This window comes from Oreochromis niloticus, linkage group LG17, assembly GCF_001858045.2.
Source record: "Oreochromis niloticus isolate F11D_XX linkage group LG17, O_niloticus_UMD_NMBU, whole genome shotgun sequence".
Lineage (NCBI taxonomy): Eukaryota > Metazoa > Chordata > Actinopteri > Cichliformes > Cichlidae > Oreochromis > Oreochromis niloticus.
Window position 1 is genome coordinate 9,302,519 of NC_031981.2, and position 14,142 is coordinate 9,316,660.

The 14,142-nt window shown below is 37.7% G+C and overlaps 1 long non-coding RNA gene across 1 annotated transcript; it reads left to right on the forward strand.

Annotated features, from left to right (window-relative positions):
- The first annotated feature begins 731 nt into the window (after positions 1 to 731).
- Positions 732 to 6,448, forward strand: LOC109195268 (uncharacterized). The gene is made up of 3 exons (XR_002056951.2): positions 732 to 828; positions 1,254 to 1,274; positions 6,132 to 6,448. It is a non-coding gene; the product is annotated as an uncharacterized LOC109195268 (long non-coding RNA).
- The last annotated feature ends 7,694 nt before the right edge of the window (positions 6,449 to 14,142 follow it).

Below are 14,142 nucleotides of genomic sequence, written 5' to 3' on the forward strand. Positions count from 1 at the left end.
CTTTGCATTTGCACATTGTATTTCATCTTCTGTTCTCCCTGCCATTTGCTATTCTGTGTAATTTGTGTCTTCTTTCTCAAGTCTTCCACATCACAGGGAAGTAAATTTGCTCTTGGATCTCTCTGGTCTTCGCTGGCAGGCTTCAAACCCAGTAATTTAGAGCAAGGGAGGCCATGGAAAAGTCTTTCAAGAAGGATTCATCTCTCCAATCCCCAGGCCTCACATTTTATCACCAGCTCTTTAAAAGCATGTTTAATGTGCTGCTCAAAATGGGGAATTGCCCTTGTAGATCACCACCACACAATTCTCTGTCTTCCTAAGGCCAATCGTGGTTTATCTATTTTAGTTAAGCCAGTGCCTGTGTATATCTACTTCTTCTGGGTTTCGTTACAGGCCAAATTGTTCTGGATCAGACAACCAACTTCCTTCCTTGAGGAGGGAAATTGGAAATATAAATTCCCCTCTTTACACATACAAAATGATGCATGGTTTTCTGTCATTGCTTATTTTTGAAATATTGTTGTAAGGTGTCATGTGTGTTGACAAGTCAGGGTCAGTACACTTTATGCTTTGTAAACATGTTTGTTTACCTTAGTGGTTCTAAGGAATGAAGACATTATTTTCCCAGAGTGATGTGAACTGCTTTGATACTAGATACCAGCACGGACAAGGCTTTGCTAGACTTACAAACCTGATCCCATGGGCCAATAGGGAATTCTCTCTTTCAGATTGCTGCTTCAGCATGTTGATGTCATCTGTTACTGGCTGCTCGAGAATCTCAATTCACTGTGTGCTCAGCAGAGGAAATGTTCAGGAGAGTCGTTGCATGTAAGTCACAACAGGAAAGAAAATGTTCTCTGTGATTTGTTTCCCCAAATATACAATACATTTTAGTTTTAGTTGTATTATTTTTTATTAAATATTGTTTTTTTAATAGGAGACAGGTAAGTATATAGTATATATTAAGTACTACATTTATGTACACATTTACAGCATTCAGTATTGTGTAAACATTGTGAACCACTCTTTCTTTATATTTTGTTGGGAAAAAATTGATTTATCCTCAACTGATGGTGTTCTATTGGGTATTTATCTATGCAGGCATGCTTTTACTATATTGGGAGTAAAATCATTGTCGTGCTGAAAATTGAAGCGGTTGCAAATTGGACACTTTCTGCAGTGGACAAAAATCTGAAGGCACCTTTCTACTTTCTTCATTTGGGGTTCACTAATGTTTCACTAATGTTTTACAGATGCTGTAAACACTCAAGGATGTGAGTAAAACCTCATATGATTACTTGGAATCAAAATATGTATGTATGATGAATAATTTTAAACTATTTATAACTCACAATAAAAAAAATCATGAATGCATTTTAAGGATTGCTAAAATTATTTAGTGACTGGCATTTCAAGCAAAAATGCTAGTCAGTATTCAATTTCAAGACTTAAAATATAAATGTATGTAGTTTGGCAGATTCATGACATGTCATGGTTTGATCTTAACTTTCATTGCTAGCACCCAAGGTCAAAGTTGACTTTGAAAAAATATTTTAAGAAACCATATCGAGTAATATATCATATGAAAGGACATGGAGATAGCTGTGCAGCACACTATTTATTTTTTCAAGACAACATCCTATGACATAACGATGATGCTATAACAGGCTGATGACATATTGTGAAATAAAAACGGGCTGACATCAGGATGTTGTAATAAAAACATAAAATAAGTTTCAATATAGCCCTTGCTCTTTGGTGGGAGATGTTGACTGTTGCATTACACGGTCACTAAATTGAATAAGTGAAGGAGTACCATAGCATAAGTCTCTTTTTTTTGTCAATGTCAAGTTTGACAATATTTTGGTTTATTAAGACCTCTAAGGGGTAATTAATTGAAAATGACAACTCAGTATGCAGAACAAGCAGGAGCAGAGTTGCTGAGAAAGTGAGAAACACTTCAGATTTAATGAGTTATCTGCGTGAGCACAGTCTGCAGCTTTACAGGGAATACAACATAGTTAACTTTTAGTTTAAAGCATGCGAGGAATTTAGAAACGGGGGAATGTCAGGCTAGGCATATGGACTGTCCATAACTGACTGGGTCCATTACATTTCTCCAGAAAGCACAGCTGCTGATCAGTAAAGCGGAATAATGTATCATCATGCTACCATGACTAAGAAGGTGACACTGCTACATTGTTCAAAATTCAACTTATAATCCAGAGGAAAGTTATGTAGCAGTAACAGCACCAATCCCTTTTTTACCTGATTTTCAAAATGAACCATGGCAATGATCCACTTTCATTTCTTCTTTCAGTCATTCCCTTCTTTAAAACCCAGTTTCTGGGCAACAGTGCAACACTGTGTTCATGCTCCAAAGCTTCAGAACTGGTGTGCTCCTTAAACATAAAAAAACATGTTTAGGGATAAAGAGGCTGCATCCTATTGGAGTGGCCGGGGAGCCTAGCGCCGGAGGCAAGCTTGTTTCGGTGTCGGTGCAGCCAAAGAGAGAGAAAACCCCCCCACTATACATAGACATAAATTTGAAAAACTATAATAGCTTTTATGTGAGAGAGAAAGAAAGAGGGATGCAAATGTTTGAGGGGGAGAGAGAGATGTTTTATATGCAGGAGGGAAAGAGAGAATAAGAGAATTAAGTGGCTTAAGACAAGCAGTAGAGAAAAAGAAAGGTGAATGTAGAGGAAAGAAAAATACAAAAAAGATGGATGAAGACTGGATGGGAAGTGTCAGGAGAAGAAACGGTGAAAGACAGACGTGCAGTTTCAAAGTTCTGCTTGCTATGCTCACATAGAGCCGTTGTCGTTTGATAGCACTTTGTTCTGCATGAATCCAAAGAAGAGAAATATTACGATATCACTTCATATTGCGATGCAGACACCATTAATTGGAGCAGGTAAATTTTTGTGTTCACCCTTTACATATTACTTGTATGATAATATCAATCAATTACAACACATCCCAGACACACACACACACACTCCGATATTATTAAACACACTCTTTAGATTTCTGAATTAAAGACGGCCCTTCAGTTTTAAAATAGTTAAAAAAAAAAAAAAAATTAAACAGTGGCCAATTAAATCTTTAATTGTGGAAAAACATGAACATTTTTATTCACATCTCCACAGATTATGTCCTTCCACTAAAATGTGTGTGCATGTTCACACGTACACTCTGGCTAACACTTCAAACCGTTTGGAGAATAAGCGAAGAGGGTCGTGAAGTGAGAGGGCGGTTTGACTTGTGTTGGGTGGTAATAGGGAACAAGCTTTCTTGGTGGGCAGCCAAAATCATTTATTCTGAAGCACAGGTAGGAGCTAGCCAACTTTAGAAGGCAGACGTGTTTATGAGCTTATCTGAAATGAATCAAAATGCTTTACCCTCAGAGCCTGAAGTGATTTCACACATATTTAGCAGCACAGAGTAAAATACAAAACAAAAATGGACAAAATCCAGTCACTTATAAGAGGAGGCTATTTTCCTGGTGCCGCCAATGTGTCTTTTTAATTAGTTTTAACTAAACCTCATATTTGTATATTTATTTCTTTTTTTCATGTTTCTGAGTTTGTAATTCAGAGGGCAAAGTTCAGGAAATTTCAGTAAAATTGTTGATTAGTGTTAATTTAGCCAAGTATTGGGTTTTAATAGCGTACATGGAGGCAATTATAAACAACATGCAATTTAAATTTGCCCAGTTTCTCCATCCAACTTCTCGGGCAGCTGCAAAACATTTCTGATCACTTCCTGGAAGTCTTGTTTTCACAACTTTTGCTCTTGTTGGTGCAAGCTTGACCTGCACTGCTGAGTAAAAAAAAAAAACAACTCTTCAATGTCAAGACTTGAGTTTCATCTTGGGGAGTCACAGGAAATCTGGCAAATTGGGCTGGTGCAACCTAAAAGCATGATGTATTGTGAGTGGGTGAAAGATAGCATTATGGCATGTTCCACTGAATGTTGTACCTCAGAACATTACAGTAAAATTCTGCTCTAGCTGTCTCACCCTGGAGGACAAATTCATGCCATAACCTCATGAATATATAATAAAAATGCTGAGAGCATGTCTTGGCTGTATTTCTTAACCTGATGTGTCACCTTTGGGACTGGACATTGTGCAGTTCTTGTTCACAGCAGAGACTCAGCTCTCATGACAGGTAGCAATCGATGACATAAAATAATAGTATTTGCGATATTAGTTGTTCCTGTTTGCTCTTCGTGCAACTTTGAGGTCTATTGTGCAGTCACAAAGCTGTGAATGCAAGTGGTCAAGGACAAGGAAATTTAAATAACTAATCTATAAATACATAAAATATTCATTAAACTCATTTTCACCTGTCTGCCAACAAAATAACTGTGAAACAACATAAAAAATTCATTGCAGATAGATCACAGATGCACTGTGTTTTGTATTCAGGACTGGAATCGGCTGCATTGTCATAGCGTCACTCTTTAACATTCAGTGCAAATCCATCTGAGAGATTAAGGGAACTAAAGGGTAAATATATACAGTGAATCTGTAATAACATTACCCAACAATGAAAACAGGGGCGCGTCAAGTCCAAGGTAGTTCCCAGAGGGTGATGAACAAATATGCCTGCTATCAGGAGCAGATCTAAAGGTGAAGCTTTGCATAAACATTGCTTTCACTCACAAAGGTCCCTCACATTCATATTATGGCTTTTCACTCATAATCAACCATTTCTGTGAGCTGACGGAAACATTTCTAAAACAACAGATCTGCCTTTTAATGCATTACATTGCAGTCTAAGAACAGAACAAGTCCAGCTCATTGTGTAGTTTGTCAAAAAGGCGTCTTCGTGATGATGTTTGAATTAAAAATTACATAACCGCATGAAACCCTTTGTTAGAAAATATTGTAGAAAAAAAATACTGTCAGGAAGACAGAATAAACGACCTTAGATAATCTCTCCTCACTAGAAAATGTTATTTGATGGTGCTTTTACTGTGATTTCTTATAACTGTTTCTGCATTATTGCTTTATTAGTAAGCCGCATACCACTTGAAAGTATGCTAGTGCACGATCACAGAGTACCTCAGCTATCCAAGCCATTAGAAATGACATTTTAAAACAGAGCAAAAGGACCACTCTCTCATATGGACTAATTAAAACTGCTTTGCTGAACAACAGTACAGCTGCAGTTTATTTTTAACCTCACACCTCACGCTCTCCTTCTTTTATTATTCTTGCTAGTGATTTTTTTCTCATGTTTTTTTCTTCTTCTTTTTTTTGCCTGGTTTGCCACCTTTCCAAGCCACTCCACCTTTTTAGGTAGAGTGGCTTGAGTCCACATAAAACACAACAGAAGCAAAATCTAAAAAAAAAAAAAAAATTTAAAAAGTAGAAGAAAAACCTTCACACACACAGTTGGATGGTAGGGCAGGTATCTCTTAAAAGCAGTGTTAAAAAGCACTCCAGCAGACAAAACACTTAGTCCACTTTCAGATCAGTCACGACATCAGGCAAACTACTCCCTCGCCATGTTGTAGTACTTTGTCTGCATACACAAACACTGCATCATGTCAGCATGTTATCGCACTTTAAACCTCCACCAGATGTACACCGTGTGGGCAGGATCATACTAAGTGTAGGTCAAAGTGACAGCTTTTTGTATTGTATTCTGTTGGTGGAAAGTGCCTCTTATCTTGCTGAATATGCACCATATGTGATCACTGGCTACATTTGTTTCCCAGACTAGATTAGTAGCTGTCAAGCATTCTGTCTGCAGGAAACGGAATGTTATCTAATATCATTATAGGCAGAGGGATTACTACTCTCAAGAAAATGGTGCATAGAAATTTGTGCTGAAACACCGAACATGAACCTCAGATGAGGGATGAGGAGCAATGCAGTTTGAGTCTGGACCAACTCTTTATCCTCTCAAGGATATTCAAGGGTGTGGGAGTTTCCCCAGTCAGTCTACATGTGTTTTGTGAACATGTATAAGGCATATTATCACGTCCTTTGGGCCATCCTATGATGGCTGCTTGGTGATTAAGAACATATCATGCAGTAGATAAATGCCTCGTAACACAAAATGGTCAGAAGCATTTTTTAACCCCCTATTCTTGTGTCTTTCTTTGTTTATCAGCACTCAAGATGCTCTCCTGCCCCTACAGTCTCTAATGAATATTGCAGTTTGTCTGCTAGCAAATGCTACAAGAAGCCCAAGAATCAAGAATCAGAAATCACTGACAAGAAAAATATGTGTGCACTCAGTCCACTAGTGTCCAGTCAGAGAAAAGTATATAAGGTCAATGTTTATATAGAACCGAGCTACAGGCCATAATCAGATTCCTGCTCCTCCTTAATGAGCTGTTTAAGACTGCCGTTTGTTAGAATTGTACAAATTCTATTTTTTGCCTTATGCACAGTATTTCCATGTATGTTTACATGTTTTTCAATAAATCACTGCATCCATTTCTCATATAAACAAATGAGTGGTGACTTAAGATGTTTTCAAAGTACAGTATGAAACGAATAAAACAGATGAAGGTTAAATCAAGTCAAACTAGTTGTCCCAGTGGCGAAAAACCACAGCCCTGTTTCAGTTGTGGCCACACTGCCCCCAGAACTGTCAAAACATTTGGAAAGGAAGGCACAGGTGTTATAAGATTGATAAAAAGCTACCCTCTTTTTTCCTGTATCATAATCTTTGTTTGACTTAAAATTAATTATTTTAACAACAGTCAATTTTAATATCTTTGAAAAACGCTTACAAGTGACTTTGAAAGTAAATCTTAAGAGAGCAATGACAAGACTCCAATTTTCTCTGTGGGCCAGCGAGGTGATGTGGGAGGGATTTATAGAGCAGGTGAGATTAGCTGTGAGGGGGGAACCGTTAGAGAGACAGGAGCTTAAGCGGATGACTCAGTGGCAAATGATGTGTGTGAGAGTGGTTACTGGGAGTGGAAGAGAAAGAGACTGGCTATCAGTAGTGGATTTCCTTTGTTCATGGGTGTGTGAAACCAACTACATGTGTTGGCACTCCTGTGAGTGTTGTTCTTAAACTCTACTTCTCCGTCGTCTTCTTCTCTATTGTGTTATCCCTTCATATGAAATATTCACTGGGGCCAAATGCAGAACTGTCATCCTGCTGTATATTTGTTAAAACAGATCCAGCCTCTGACAAGGTTTATGAATAAGTCATTAAAGCGACAATGACAGTGAGCTATAAACTCAGTTTGAAACTGCACAACTGAAATAATGAAGTGTTTCTTCCTTTTTTAAAGTTGTATGTTTATGACAAAAAATACTTTAATGGAACTTCCCTGTCCAGAATGATCAAAAACTCACGGGGGATAAATGAAAAAGATCATCATTTTCATATTTTTCATGTGTCTTTAAAGATAACTCTGACAGTGAACTGTGCTAAGGAAAAAAAAAGTTGAGTATGACAGTGGTGTGATAAATGGAACATCTGTGGTGGAAGATGGGAAGCCTTACTTTTTCTGAATCTATGACACTGTGTCTGAATAAAAAAAAACAAAACGTTACTTTTCAGATCCAAAGTTAAACTTTAGTTTTATTCATTTAAAAGTTTCAAGAGCTCAGGAGACAGCTACCAGCAAATACAACATTAAAGGAAGATTGTGAAATCCCACAGAGACACAGAAAAAAATTAGAGTATGCTCAGCTGTTACTCATTTGAAATTATATTTATTTGAAACCAGCTATTAAATTGTATCTAACAAACACATACACACAAAAATAACATTATACTTATAGTCTTTATGCTTTTAGTCTTAACCCTAGAATGTATATGAAAGATGGACATAACCACTGGTACAGTACCAAGTGACTGGTGAAGTCCTCTTATGAAGCCTCAAGCTGAGCATTTTGGTTGTCACCATTTTGGCGTTTTGAAAAGATAAATGAAAACGAAGTCTGATGCTAATGAGACACTTGGAACACAAGATAAACCTGACCTAAAGCTTAATAGGCATTATCATCAATTTTGACTCTAATAAGAACTATAATTATTTAAAAGTAACATAATATTGCTTTCAAGATGAGTGTAAACAAGTACCTGAGAAAGTTCCCACATTTCTCTGAGATGCACTTGAACCTCAAGTTTAAAACTAAACTTCAAGCTTTGAACAGGAAGCTGTTACTTTAGATGAGAACAACTGGTTTATTTTACAGCATAAAACAAAGTCAACATTGCTTAACAAAGTATTAAACACTTTACTGTGCAGAAAGAAGAATAGGGTGCAGAGAAGCCAGAATGTAATCTTCCTATAAGAGGATGCTAGCATAGGTCAATATAGGTGTTTGCAATGCAACCCGTTTTAACAATGAAAGGAGTCACCCCCTGCTGGTTAGTGCACAGAATGCAGGTTTTAGTCCTGTCTTCCCTCTTCAGACCCAAAATGCCTTGCATCTTTTATATACAGTCTGAGATCTTAATCAATCAATGCACATAATCAATGATATCGACATCTATAATAATACTTTATTCTGTTTATAGGGCATAAAGCTGTGTCACATTTGGGGCAGCTTTTGGGGTTCATACCCTAATACTTGACATGCACACTTTGACATGCACTGGAGAAATCAGGCCATTACGCATCAGCTTGTGCCTCCTGAGCCATAGTTGCCACTTAAATGTAGACAGATGTTCATTTGCAAAGGAAAGCAGTTTAGCAAACATAAACTAGAGAAGCAAAGTTTTCACTCTGGGGTTCATCCATGATTCACCCCTTATAGTGAGCTTTTTCTCCCAAAGCCATAAATTTGGTTAATGGCTATTAATCCACTATGCCAGCAGTTTTATGTATCACAACAGCTCCTTCTGCTAAGGCTGCTGGGTGTTCAGTGACAGACAAGCTTGGCACGTATCACTAATCTGATTCTTGTCGGCATTTCACATTGGATCACAACTGTGACATTATCTCGCAATGAGCTCGGTCAGCAGAACTTAATTGAAAACATGAGGGAGCATGATAAAATCTGAGCTAACAAGAGAGATGCCACCATCCTCCAGCGTCCCTCACACCGCCTTCTGCTATAATGCGTGACATCTTGAGGCTGCATACACTTGGCTTGTTACTCTGGTTAAAGTGTGGAAAATTGTGTCTGCAACAAATTTGGGACATTCCGCAGTGTAATGATGCCTGAAATGGGTGACAACATGCTTTAGTCGCTCAGTGTTGCCTGTGCGCGCGGCTCTTAGTGTGCGGGCCCGACTGATACTCTGGCAAATGGAAGGTGCATTAGAGAAGACAGTTTCCCACCTCTGAGTGACCTAAAGACAATTTCTTTTTCTACTCCCAAAGGTTCCCTCGACCACCCTCATCTTTTTTCCAAGTGAAGTTATAGGAGCTCACTGTCATCACAGTGACACAGATTTAAACCGAAGGCGCAGTGAGTGCGGGGGAGAAATGTATAGACAGAAATCAATCAAGCGGGTATGAGAAAATGTAACGGAGTGTGCGTGTAAAATTACAAAATGCAGCACATACTGTTTGTTTTGCAGTATTTGTTTGGAGAGTCTCTCTGGGGGTAGCAGATTCATTAATTTCTTTTATCGTCATCATTATACGCCATGTATATTATTTATTTTGTATATTCCTTTTATCTGAATTTGTGACTGGAAAAAATATGTAAAGACGGTTGGCAAACAATGAAGAAATTAGTTTAAGGTATTTAAAATTTTAGCACGCAGCAGCGAGATTCCCCGTGCCTCCCACTGCTGATTTGTCCAATATGTGACAATCACCCTGTTGTCTTTGTTGTGGTGGCAAAATGGTGGCAGGATTCAATTAATCAAATTTGTCATTGTCTGCCAAGACTGTTTATACAATCTGCTAAGGGCAATGAATTTCCCTTACTCCTGGCAACACAGCATACTAATGTATGCTTTGTCTGTGTGTGTGTATGTTTGGTTTGCCTCAACAGTACAATGCACAATCATTCAGAGCCTAAAAAGTAGTCAGAAAACAGGAAATATAACGTATTAGATTAATAATGAAGGTTTACTGGTATTTGTTAATGACAGGATAGAGATGACAAAATTAGTAGCCTCTCCTTTAAAAAAAACTAGAGCATTTCTAAACATACTTTTCTCTTTAAAAGCAAAAATTGTTTCTATTTGCTCACAATAAGAGAAATAATTTCAAGAATTCAAAAATAACCAGGATCAATATTTATTTATAGCCCCTTGGAAAACAGACCTTTTTACTGAGATGTGCAGTGATGTTGTGCTTTAACTTTGTATTGCTCACTACTTGTCAAATGAACTTACCATCCAATTTACATACAGTAAAAAAAAACTTCAGTAAAGGTTTAAGCTGTCACTTCAGAAAGCCTCATTCCGAAAACCAAAATCAGTTTAGACAGAAAAAGAATTGTTTATCCATCTCCTGCTTTGTGAGCATAAGTGAAGTTATCACATTTCCAAGTATCAAGAACTAGAGTGAGAAGTATCATTAAGAAATTCAAAGACAGCCAAAAAGTACATATGAGTCCTGGCTGAGGTAGAAAGTGAAAGATTTCAAAGAAAGCAAGGGAAACTAGTGAGAGATGTGTCTAAAGACCCCAGAACAACTGCCAAGACATGGGATTGTTGGGGATTGTGGTCTCAAAGAAGACGATCACAAGAACTCTGCACAGGAATAAACCATGAGGTTGAAAACCAAGGAAAACTTCACTTCTGCAGAAGAGACACCCTCAAGCCTGACTGATGTTTGCTAACAGCAACCTGGAGAATGCATACTTATACATACTGGAAGCACATCCTTTGATCAGATGAGACAAAGCTAGACCATACAGATGCTTCTTATGGTTGAAGAAAGAAGGGACTAACTATAACTAATATTATACTGTGGGGATGCTGCAGTGTGTCCCGCGAACTGGGAATCTCATCAAGGTGGAAGGATATATCAAGATTTTGAAAGAAAAACTCAAACAGTGAGTAGTAAAACTGAGTCTGGGTTGTTGCTTTGTCTTCCAACATGATGACAGTGACCCAAAATACACATCACTCCTGGTGAAGAATTACCTCCAGAAGAAAAAAGTGAAAGTTACTGACTGACCTGCACAAAACCCTGACTTGAAAATCTGTGGGGTGAACTGAAGACCAAGATGAATCAAATCTGGAGCATCCTGAGAGATTTAACAAAGACGAGAGGGCTGGGATTGCTAAAGTGACATTATGAGAATAGTTTTAACCCTGGTAGTTTTTTTCTGTGAAATAATTTTTTCCTGTGTCTAAAGTAAAATAATTTAAGCATCCAGACAAAACTAGGATGTTTGGAAAATTCCTCTGTTTCTCTGTCTACCAGCACTTGGGAAATACTAAATGAAATATTTATAGGGAGCTAATAATTCTGTCCTCATCTGTAATTGATAAACTGCAACAGGATACCTGGTAGCCCTGTGATGGACTGGCAGCCTTTCCAGTTAGTACCCTGCCTTTTACTAAGTGGAGCCTGGGATGGGCTACAAGCCCCCCCTGCAAGTATTAGCTGGGCAGATCATTGGCTAAAGAGCTTTTGGGTATAGTTAAAACTGCTTTCAGGCAGCCCAAGCTCTGGAAATGTCTTGTGGGTAAAGCATTAAATTTCTTACGCTCCATTAAGTGTTTTAGGAATATTATTTTTAGATGTACAGTGGAGAGTTTTATTTTTAACTTATCTGATTTCCTTTGGCTCCTTCTCTCACTTCCAGGAATACATAATAAGGAGCAGAAAAGCATGCCCTTTCCTCGGTGCTCAAGTATCTCTGACTTTTTCTTCTTTGCTTTGCCACTTTTTCCTCCATCTCTGCATTGTCATATACGCTTTCTTATTTCTTCTTCTGTTCTTCCATAACCTCCTTCCTGCCTCCCCATTAACATTCCTTTCTTTCTGCCTCTCTCTTGTCCTCTCTGTAGCACTCCTCCTGTAGTGAATGGCTCTTGTGGAACTCAGAGGGTAGATGAGTCATTGTGTATTCCCAGAGCTACAGGCATTGTTGTGTGTGTGCATGTGCGTGATTGCACACACATACGCACAAAGGTCAGTCATGTCCCTCTGGCTCAATCTGGCTCCACAGCACTGAGGGTTATGAGGAAGAATTCATTTTTTTCATTCACACTTTAAGATGCGTAGTGTGTCCCAAACACTAATTTCTCTCCTTTTTTAGTCTCCTCTTCTCTCTTGCTCTACACGCTTCAGATTTATAACCCATCCCACGTCCACCAGCTGGAGTGAAATAGTTAGCCCTACAATGTTAATATTCCGTATTATAATCAATTTTCACCTCTGTGATAAATGACTTTGAGAGAGAGTGCAGCTGCACACCCGCTTGTATGCTGACATTTCAGTCGGCTGAGAGCAGATACGGCACTAGTGCTGCACTTTAAGTTGGCAGTTTATGACGGCGTGATAAAATGTTGATACAAATATCTACAAGTGCTGACTTAGTATTTAAAGATATCCTTTGACCTCACGACTAAAGAACGGAAATGCATGTAACAAGCACACACACGGGTCTACCAAGGGATTCGATAATTAGAAGACCTTTTAATCCTTTTAAAAGATTTAAACGACCATGTAGGATAGTGTAATAAATTGCTGTGGTGTCATGTTGTCATCAGACAATGATTTCAAATCGTTATGGCAACAATCAGCGTAGCACAAAAATCACCCGCTGATGTAAAAAACCTTATTTTCCAGTTTGTTCAGTTTCAGTTTGTGGATAAATGGGGTGCCATTAACTGATAGCAGTGTATGTACATGGTGAGGTACGGTTTGCCTTTTCCTGTCTTTGTAATTGCAAAACTCCAACTCTTTATCTGTAACACTTTGCTCTCTGTGAGAGAGATGGTGAGATGCAGAGAGGGATAGGACATGACAGGAATGACTAAAAATTGAAAACGAATGGGGCGTAAGAAAGAAAATATTAGAGTCACGCAGGTGGTGGTGGCATGCTGAGAAAGAAATTGTTCAATCAAATCAAATTCTAAACAACCTATTTTCTTTTCCTTTTTTCCTCTTTTTTTTTTACTGTAGAGTAATCCAAAGAGAGCATTATTTTTTTGTGAGGCACATTGATTTTAATTTTGCTCATAAGTGAAAAATGCAAGAATATTTCCATTTTGCTAGTGAACATAACAAACATTGAAACAGATCAGAGCCTACAATCAGATCAGACCCCAAAAGCTTAAAGGAAAAGGCTAGCAGTGTTCTGTTTTTCACTGCCTGTTTTTTACTGTCCATTCCACTTTGTTTCTCTTGAATGTATAAATCCTGAAAACAATTTTAAGTTTCATTTAGAAGTTATTACCACCCACTTCATTAGGCGCACCTATTAAATTGCTCATTAATGCAAATATCTAATCAGTCAATCACATTGCACCAACTCAGTGCATTCAGATGTATAGAGATGGTAGAAGATGTGTAGAAGACAACCTACTGAAGTTCAAACTGAGCATCAGAATGGAAGAGGAAGAGAAGATTTAAATGACTTTTGGTGTGGTGTAATTTTTGGTGCCTGTAAGAAAAACTTTCAAAAATAAAAATAAAAAAGGATTTGATAGCAGTATATATAATGTTCTAAATATTTGTTCATTTGATATTGGAGCAGCCCAGGTCTTGAAAGTGAAAAATATGCAGTAGTATAGTTAACTAAAATATTTTTTTGAGTTATAATTAGAGTACCATCTGGAAACTCCAGATGGCATTTGCTTCATTTCTGTGACTGAGAATTTCATGCTAAAAAGCATTCTAGATGCTTGCTTTTATAGTATTTTGAAAGTCAAGTATATACCATTCAGAAAGTGTCACTAGTTATCTTTTGCAAGGTGAAGCTTTTCTAATTATGTGTGCACAAATATGAGACTTTAAGGGAGTGCTGGACTTTTCTTTTAATTTTAACTAGCCAATACATAAACCTTTTTTATGCGTTTGTCCCAAATTACAGCTCCTTCTTCATTTTGATGGTAAGAAAGACCAGTAAAAATTTCAGGCTTTTACCTTTAACAGTCTTTGAGATATTCATGTTTAAACATAGCTAAAGATTTTAAAAAGTAGTTGAAATATAAAGCTAAAATTTCACAGCAATCGCTACATATGTTCAAACTCTGGACCATAAAATTTGTATGCAAATCAGGGCTGGAT